We start from the raw sequence: 8,087 nt of genomic DNA, 5'->3' as shown, positions 1-8,087 counted from the left end.
TGATAAACTAACATTTAGAAAGATTAGGTAAAATCCTTCTTCAGAATAAAATACAGCTGTCAAGTTGACTCAGCTAGATACTGTTGAAATAGGAAGCCTGTAGCTTGGGAAAAGGGGAAGTTACAGTATTGTGTATCTTAGAATAGACTGCTTAAAAGATAAGACTGATGATTTATGAGAATATGTCTGAATTTATGCCGCACTAAGAAAAGGTCATGTCTGGAGCAATGATCTTGATGATAAGGATCTTGTTATCTTAAATAGCCTGCACTCAAAGTGAAAGCAGAAGCAATGTAGACATGTTTATCTAAAATGTCAGTTGAAGTGCCTCGCTGTTAGATGGGAAAACAGATGTATTCTAAATGAAATGAGCTAGCTTACCGGATACCAACACCATGTGATGTGTCTATGTGCTGGATGTATAAAATGAGGAACTGTGAATGAATCGGGAGCTCAGTTTTTTGTGGCACTAGTCACGCTGAGCTCTGCCGGCAATAAACATCATTCCTTCCTGAAGATTCTGTCTGGTCTCAATTCTTGGGAACACGATACCCTGCTACAATTTCATAGAAAAAGAGCTGGAGGAACTCATTAGCATAACTCATTAGCATATGCTGTTGTAGAAATTGTTGCTCTTCAACCGGGGACTAGTCCACCAGTTGCTTGGGTTTGCCTCTTACCGTAGGCATGTAAAGAGTGCAACCTCAATTGATCTTTCCCTAGTACTAAACTGATGTCTCTGCTAAGAATAATGTGCCAGCTGCAAAAGGGTCTTAAGCAAGACTGGAAGTTTTTATTTAAAAAGGCAAAGGAGAATACAAGCAGAGAAACAAGGCACCAGTTCAGGGCCTCACCTCTGCTGAACACTAGAACACTACAGAGATAGATACAGAGTACAAAATCATTAGGTAGACATAACAATAATACAAAACAATTAAGATATCTTTCCCCCCCCATCAAGGATCCTTGAGACCCCCCCCCCCATTGCAGAGAGCAAGGACCGGTGAGGTCCCTATCCTCTAGCAAGAGAAGGGTCCTGAGTATCTGGTTCGTCCCTCTTTTATAGGGAGGTATCAGAGGCTTGTTAACATCCGAATCAATTACATTGTCTTTGTTCTTGAAAGACAGTTCCGTTGAGGGTCTTTCGTGTAAACACAAGTCTACACATCCTTTACCTCTGTGATAGACTGCATCTTTGATATGCATTTGTAATTTGCAAAGGAATGTTCACACACCACTAGCTATAGGTTATCCCGTTCTTCCTGAAGATAAGCTGTTTGCTGTTTGTCCTGGTGTCCTCTTAGAGCCGAAACAGACGTGACGCATTTCACGTGCCGTCCACGCGATTGCACTTACACGTGTCTCCAGCGGGTTTTGCTGTTCACGTGCTGCCCGTGTGTTTCGGCACCCCCCCTACACGCGTTCGCGGTCGACCGTCCACGGGTTCTCGGCTGTACTTCTGTGACGCGCTTCCCTTGGCGCATGCTCACAGGAAAATGGCCGAGAAATAGGCCATCAGTTGCTGCACCTGAAGTGGCCGGCAGGTGGCGTCATGCATTGATCGTCACTATAAGTTGGCATCGCGTCATAGCACTCTATGCGCGCTGTCCGGGTTTGCCGACGCTTGTTGGGGTTTGCTGAAAGGGCTGTTCGAAGTGACGCGGGGTGCCAGCCCCAAGAGCAGCGGGCAGGTCCTGCACCCGGCATGACCAGAGCCCGCCACACGCTGACTGGCCGCATGTGTGCAGGACCCACGGCTGTGCAGACACCTGTTGGCGTCTCTGGCCTGAAGGACTGGGCTCCCCGGTCCTGTGCCCGCCGATTCTGTTACGTCTTGAGGGCCGGCTCCCCGCCTGCATGTCCGCCCAATGAACATTTTGCTGACATTCAATTCCCTGGATGGTCCAATCCACCTTTCTTTGTGGTGGGGGCGGATCTTGGGGTTGCCGAATCGGGGCGCCTCGTGATGATTGATGTGTTCCGCATCCCCTCGGGGTGCGTGGAGTGTGGCTGTGGACCGTTCGCCGAGGGGATATAACAGTCCTTCCAGACGCGAGCGCGCCGCACAGCGTGGAGCGATGCCGCCTCGTGTCCGAGCGCGCAGCCCCTGGCGTCGGTTCGAGGTCCACATGCTGCTCACAGCGATCCTGCGCATGGGCTACGCGGGGGAGCTCATGCGCGGGGCGCGGGCACGTGCACCGCACGCCTGGGAGGCGCTCTCCCGCGGCCTGGCGGTGTCGGGCGTCGCGCGCTCGCCACAGGAATGCCGTGGGAAGTTCCGCCAGCTCCGGGACCGCTTCCTGCGCTGGCGCCAGGGGGGTCAGCTCCGACCACCGCCACACCACCGCGCAATGGAGCGCCTTCAGGAGGAGTCTGAACGGTTGGCGGCGGCGGGACAGCAGCCGAGAGGTGAGCAGCTTTTCCGCTTTGCGCCGGCCCTGACTTTCTTCGCACGCCCCCTTTGCCGGTGGGGGACAAAAAAGTGCGCGGTGCGCCGGCTTGGCGGGCCAGGGGAGCGCGGCGCTGGAGCTCTGTGTCTTGACTGTTTGCTCTTCTGCAGGGGAGGAGCACGGGGCAGAGATCATATCCGTGACCAGTGGAGAGGAGGCGGAGGAGGTGCCGGGCGCGGTTGTCCTCCGTGCGCCGCCATCATCGCCCACCGGAGTGGTGGCGGATAGCCCGATCCGCCCTGAGTCCGCCACAACCATGGAGCAAGGTGGGTCTGCAGGTGTGACACGGATGTGCGGATGAGGGCGGGGGAGGGCTCCCCCCCTGCCGCGGCCAGGGCGCTTGATGGGCCTGGCGTTGGCAGAAGTGAATCTTTTGCCCGCCCTTGAAATCCCTGAACACATAACGTTTTGTACCGGCACAGACTCATCCGGTTCCAGCGCGGGGACTTCGCGGGAGGAGGGGCGCAGGGCAGAGCTGGAGCGGGAGGCTGTGCCCATAGCAGTGCGTGGGCAGGTCGCGGTGGAGGCCTGCCTCAGAGTGTGTAAGCGGGGTGCCATTTCTGCTTCGAGAGGCGGGTGGGCCATCAGGGTTTTGGGCCACTGGCGACGGCGAAGATCTGTGGCTATGTGGTGGCCGCGGTATTGATCACCGTGCCGGCAAGATCCATTGTCCTATGTTTCCCCAATGGAGACAGGTGGGGGGGGAGGGAACCCATTACTGGAGATGGGGTGAGCTGCCGGGATGGCGGGTGCGTGGCTCTCATTGTGCTCTCTCCTGCAGTGAACCGAACCGAGGCGGCGGTGACCAGGATGGCGGAGGAGATCACGGCTATTGGTCAAGCGGTCCAGGACATGCGCCGGGACATGGCCACACTGCTGGGGAGGGGGGGGGCGGGTGACGGTGCACACTCATAAAGAGAGCCTGCTGTGATTGGGGTTTGTTCAAGCACGGTTGCGTTGTAAATAAATGTTTCTTGTATCCCTGTTTACAGTCGTTTCGTGAGGAGACCCCCCCACCCCCCACCTCCAGGGGCCACACTACCCTGCGCGTGCCTGGACATGTCCCGAGCTGAGAGGGACAAGGGGCTGGGGAAGCCTTCAGGTGGCTCTTGCCAGGCAGAGGGGGCACACATAGCACCCATCTTTGGCATGCAGGCTTGCTCCCTTCTCCTTTGAGGCCTACTGGCTCTTGCCAGGCAGAGAGGGCACACATAGCACCCATCTTTGGCATGCAGGCTTGCTCCCTTCTCCTTTGAGGCCTACTGGGTGGGTGCCTGGCGTGGGACGGGCGAGAAGCGTGCCTGGACATGTCCCAAGCTGAGAGGGACAAGGGGCTGGGGAAGCCTTCAGGTGGCTCTTGCCAGGCAGAGGGGGCACACATAGCACCCATCTTTGGCATGCAGGCTTGCTCCCTTCTCCTTTGAGGCCTACTGGCTCTTGCCAGGCAGAGAGGGCACACATAGCACCCATCTTTGGCATGCAGGCTTGCTCCCTTCTCCTTTGAGGCCTACTGGGAGGGTGCCTGGCGTGGGACGGGCGAGAAGCGTGCCTGGACATGTCCCAAGCTGAGAGGGACAAGGGGCTGGGGAAGCCTTCAGGTGGCTCTTGCCAGGCAGAGGGGGCACACATAGCACCCATCTTTGGCATGCAGGCTTGCTCCCTTCTCCTTTGAGGCCTACTGGGTGGGTGCCAGGCAGAGAGGACACACATAGCACCCATCTTTGGCATGCAGGCTTGCTCCCTTCTCCTTTGAGGCCTACTGGGTGGGTGCCTGGCGTGGGACGGGCGAGAAGCGTGCCTGGACATGTCCCAAGCTGAGAGGGACAAGGGGCTGGGGAAGCCTTCAGGTGGCTCTTGCCAGGCAGAGGGGGCACACATAGCACCCATCTTTGGCATGCAGGCTTGCTCCCTTCTCCTTTGAGGCCTACTGGGTGGGTGCCTGGCGTGGGACGGGCGAGAAGCGTGCCTGGACATGTCCCGAGCTGAGAGGGACAAGGGGCTGGGGAAGCCTTCAGGTGGCTCTTGCCAGGCAGAGGGGGCACACATAGCACCCATCTTTGGCATGCAGGCTTGCTCCCTTCTCCTTTGAGGCCTACTGGGTGGGTGCCTGGCGTGGGACGGGCGAGAAGCGTGCCTGGACATGTCCCGAGCTGAGAGGGACAAGGGGCTGGGGAAGCCTTCAGGTGGCTCTTGCCAGGCAGAGGGGGCACACATAGCACCCATCTTTGGCATGCAGGCTTGCTCCCTTCTCCTTTGAGGCCTACTGGCTCTTGCCAGGCAGAGAGGGCACACATAGCACCCATCTTTGGCATGCAGGCTTGCTCCCTTCTCCTTTGAGGCCTACTGGGAGGGTGCCTGGCGTGGGACGGGCGAGAAGCGTGCCTGGACATGTCCCAAACTGAGAGGGACAAGGGGCTGGGGAAGCCTTCAGGTGGCTCTTGCCAGGCAGAGGGGGCACACATAGCACCCATCTTTGGCATGCAGGCTTGCTCCCTTCTCCTTTGAGGCCTACTGGGTGGGTGCCAGGCAGAGAGGACACACATAGCACCCATCTTTGGCATGCAGGCTTGCTCCCTTCTCCTTTGAGGCCTACTGGGTGGGTGCCTGGCGTGGGACGGGCGAGAAGCGTGCCTGGACATGTCCCGAGCTGAGAGGGACAAGGGGCTGGGGAAGCCTTCAGGTGGCTCTTGCCAGGCAGAGGGGGCACACATAGCACCCATCTTTGGCATGCAGGCTTGCTCCCTTCTCCTTTGAGGCCTACTGGCTCTTGCCAGGCAGAGAGGGCACACATAGCACCCATCTTTGGCATGCAGGCTTGCTCCCTTCTCCTTTGAGGCCTACTGGGTGGGTGCCTGGCGTGGGACGGGCGAGAAGCGTGCCTGGACATGTCCCGAGCTGAGAGGGACAAGGGGCTGGGGAAGCCTTCAGGTGGCTCTTGCCAGGCAGAGGGGGCACACATAGCACCCATCTTTGGCATGCAGGCTTGCTCCCTTCTCCTTTGAGGCCTACTGGCTCTTGCCAGGCAGAGAGGGCACACATAGCACCCATCTTTGGCATGCAGGCTTGCTCCCTTCTCCTTTGAGGCCTACTGGGTGGGTGCCTGGCAGAGGGGGCACACATAGCACCCATAGCGAGGGGTGCGGCAATGCAGCCTGCATGTTTGTGGAACGGGACACGCGGCTTGCAAGCTTGCTCTTTTCTCCTCTAGGGCCAAGCTGGGCACCAGGGGGGGGGCATGGGTGGACCTCCGTCAGGAAAGGGGGGGCTCGTGGGACTGGGTGGGTGCCTGGGTGGGGAAAAGGACAAAATGCGCATGCGCGGTCGGTTGATCAGTACTCCAATCGCCCACGTATGCGCACACCGGGTTCGAACGCGGGGCGCCATAGGCAGTGGGCGAGCGCCGTGCGCACTGCCCGTGGGGCCCCGCTAAGGGTAGCTGGTGCTATTCGGGCTTATCTCTCGCCCTGTAAGGGGGGGGCGGCCTCGGCCAACAGAGACCCCGGGGAATGGGGGGGGCGTGGCCTCGGGGGGAAAGGTCCAATCGGTTTGGGGGGGTGGGAGGGTCTGCAAAACATTTGTTTGGATTGCCGTGAATTTGGGGGCGGGAATGAAGTGAACCAAAAATGTTTCCTGCAGCTTAAAAGTGGCAACCATTGGGCAAATAAACGGGAAAGGAGCCAATGGGCAATGAGCCCGAGGAAGCCATCACATCACCCCGTGATGGGGCTTTTGGGGGTCGGTGTGTGTGCTTGCTCTTTATTCTCCCAACCGCGTTCCCTCACTGGCCCGGGGGGGGGGGCCGTCACGGTGCAGGGTGGCGACTGATAAAAGTGCACACGCGTGGATGACTGCTTGAATGTTGCGATCATCCACGTGTGTGCACTGCGGATTCGAACGCGGAGCACCGATGACAGTGAGCGGGCGACTTGTTCACTGGCCGCGGTGCCCCGCCAAGGGCAACGGGTCTATTCGGGCTTATGTCATGGCCGGGAAGGGGGCCATTCCCTCGGCGAAGTAGGAAACATAACTTTACATGTATTGTTTTCTGATAAAATGGGCAGGGAATGGGGGGGGGAGGGCGCGCTTCCTTGCAGAAGGAGGTGAGGCAGCGTAGTTTGGGGTGGGGCGAAGTGAATGTAAAAGGGAGGAAAAACTTGTTCCCCTTTACCAATCCCCAGTGTTTGCTAAAAAGACAAGCAAAGCGGTCGTGAAAGTGTCTTTATTCAGGAAAAAAAACATGGTGCACTCAATTCAAGCGAACATTAGAAGTGCTGGAGCACAAGTCAACGAGGGTGGTGCTGGATAACAAGCAACCGCCCCCCAACCAACCCCCGTGGACCGTGACCGGCACAACTGGCCGCCACCCCTCCCCGGCCGGATCTCTCGAAAGGCCGGCGTCTCCCACCGCCCAAGCTCCCACCCTTATGCGTCCGAAATCCGCCCCACAGCCGCCACCGGTTAGAAACAAAAAGTAACCCCCCCAACATTGGGAAAACACATTAATAGGAATGCCCGATAAGACGATTAGACCCCGGTGCAGAGGGGCCTCATACACCCTACAGCCGGTAGCGTCGTGGTGGGCAGCGCTGCCTTTTTGCAAACAGGTAGCCCCTAGGAAGGGGTTCGGGGTCGGCCCGGACACGGAACCTCTTTGGGCGTGGAGCGGGCGGCTCCGGCGGCCGGTTCTCATCTGCGGCGGGATCCGCCGTGGGAGCGTGGTCGGGAGCGTCGGCTGTGGGGGCCTCACCGTCTGCGGAGTCCCTGGGGCCGGCAGTGCTTGATGGTGGGGCAGCGGGGGCCTCAACCGCGGAGACCATCCTCTCCAGGAGGCGCACCATGTCGCGCATGCAGCTTTCTGCCGTGGCTGCTTGGCGCTCTGCCGCTTCAACCGCCCGGCTAAACAGTTCTTTTTGCTCGCCTCGGTCAGCAGCCTCACTCTGCCGCGCCTCCTTCTCCACTGCGCAGGAGTCGGTCAGCTCCGACGATATTTTCTCCACCGCACGCCGAGTCGCCTCCATGCACATGATCGCCTCGTTGCGCGGGCGCTCCCGGCGCCGAAGTCGGAGGTTCGACATTCGCTCCGCCGGAGACAGACGGCGTGTCCCGGCGGCCGTGGTGTCGGCTGGGTAGCGTGTGAAGAACGAGGGAGACGGTGTTAGATGGGGGCCTCCCTCCCGCAGGCACCCCGCATTCCCGACCGCACAACTGCCCACGGGACATTACTCACCGACGGTCTCTGCCGCGGAGTGGTCGCCGGCCGCTGCTGCCACAGATCGATCTGGGAGGCAATCGCCGGCGGGCTCCTCGAAGGTGTCCTCGGTGTCCTCCGTTCCAACGCCGGCCACATTGTCGGTATCCCCCTCCGGTTCCCCCTCAGTGGCTCTGGCCGAACGTCGACGCCGGTCAACGACGGTTGGGGGGACGCCAGTGCCCATCACCCGTGGCACCACCAGATCCTGCTCCAGCCGCAGGAACCGGTTCAGTTCCTCAAAGAAGGGCCAAACCCTCCGCCCGTGTCCCGAACGACTGTTCCCGTCCACACACTCCTTGTAGCCCCTTCTCAGAGTCTTCGCCCGCTCACGACACTGCTCCCAGTCCCTGGGGAAACCCCTGGCCGCCATCTCGTTCGCGATCCAC

The sequence above is a fragment of the Eublepharis macularius genome, chromosome 9, assembly GCF_028583425.1.
Source record: "Eublepharis macularius isolate TG4126 chromosome 9, MPM_Emac_v1.0, whole genome shotgun sequence".
Taxonomy (NCBI): domain Eukaryota; kingdom Metazoa; phylum Chordata; class Lepidosauria; order Squamata; family Eublepharidae; genus Eublepharis; species Eublepharis macularius.
This window is presented reverse-complemented; position numbering follows the sequence as displayed.